This window comes from Spinacia oleracea, chromosome 4 (assembly GCF_020520425.1).
Source record: "Spinacia oleracea cultivar Varoflay chromosome 4, BTI_SOV_V1, whole genome shotgun sequence".
Lineage (NCBI taxonomy): Eukaryota > Viridiplantae > Streptophyta > Magnoliopsida > Caryophyllales > Amaranthaceae > Spinacia > Spinacia oleracea.
In genome coordinates this window covers 93,405,235-93,406,675 of record NC_079490.1, presented here as the reverse complement: position 1 = coordinate 93,406,675, position 1,441 = coordinate 93,405,235, and the positions used below count along the sequence as shown (strand labels likewise).

At 43.9% G+C, this 1,441-nt stretch overlaps 1 non-coding gene across 1 annotated transcript; it reads right to left on the bottom strand.

Moving 5' to 3' along the window:
• Positions 1–330: 330 nt before the first annotated feature.
• Positions 331–436, bottom strand: LOC130460333 (small nucleolar RNA R71). The gene has a single exon (XR_008920229.1). It is a non-coding gene; the product is annotated as a small nucleolar RNA R71 (small nucleolar RNA).
• Between the last annotated feature and the right edge of the window lie 1,005 nt (positions 437–1,441).

Genomic DNA, 1,441 nt, shown 5'->3' with positions numbered 1-1,441 from the left:
AGGCGACTTGTGGCATTCAAGCCCCGACTACCAATGCAAACAATTTTGAAATAAAGCCCGCATTGATTAATTTGGTGCAAAGTCATCCATTTTGCGGAAAGAGTAGCGAATCACCGCATGAACACTTGAAACAATTTGAGCACTACTGTGATACCATTAAGCACAATGGAGTGACTTCGAATTACATAAGGTTGATGTTATTCCGCTTCTCCCTCTTGGGGCGTGCTAGTGATTGGCTTGACAAGGAGGTCAAGCCAAACTCACTTCGGACTTGGAATGAAGTGACAAGTGCGTTCTTGAGCAAGTTCTATTCGCACAGGAAGACGGCGGAGTATCGTCATAAGATCCAATCATTTGAGAAAAAGAGGGATGAGTCTCTATTTGAGGCTTGGGATCGGTTCAAGGAATATCAAAGGGAGTGCCCTCATCACGGGATTCCTAAATGGCTCCTCCTACAAACTTTCTACTTGGGATTGAGCCCCTACCTCCAAAACAAGTCTTGATGTGGGGGCGGGTGGTCCTATAATGAATAAGACGGAAGAACAAATAAAGGAGATCATAGAGGATGTTGTGCAAAACTACCAAGCATGCCATGTTGGAACAAGGACCTATGATGGCAAGAGTAAAGGTGAGGATGGTAAAGGGTCGATTTATGCAATTGAGCAAGCGCGCATCATCGAGCAGCTTAGCTCAAGGTTGGAGAAGCTTGAGAGCACTCCAAGTCAACCTCCATCACCATCAACAATTTCTCCACCATCGGCTACTCTTCTCACTAAGGGGAAGAGCAAGGTGAGTTCCTACAACACTATGCCATTAGATACATCCTTTTGTGAAAATTGTCATGAGTATGGGCATTTCCCTAATATGTGTCCTTTAGCGCATAATCTTTCATATCTGGATTATGGCCCTTCTTATGAAAGAGATTTTGATGTGGAATATGCCAATTCTATGAATGAGAGGCCTAGATATGATATCCCCCCGAATCAAAACTTTAATAGGCAAGCACCTAAAGGCCCCCAATGCATGGATCCTACCAAGGCTTCGGCCAAGGAGGTGGGTATGATAGTCAAGGCCGAGGTAACTATAGGGCGCAAGGCTATCAAGGCGAAGCACCCTATGGTAAATCTCACGGTCTTGGTGTTAGGTTATGATATATATAAACGAATATAAATCATGCGAAAATAACCATAAATGCCAGGATTCCAAATTCATTGCCACATAACAATTAGCATAATTTAGATGCATAAACTTTGTAGCGTGCCCTCCCTTGCGGCGCCCGAACCTAACAAGAACAAGTCTTTAGGACTCCAAGTGTCGTCCCTCCGTAGATAATCCATAGCACGTCCGGATCCGCCTTAAGATTGACCAACTAGAATCGCCCTTAAGGTACTAGTAATATTCGGCTAATATGGGGCAATTATTTGACTGAATTTTGCTCTCA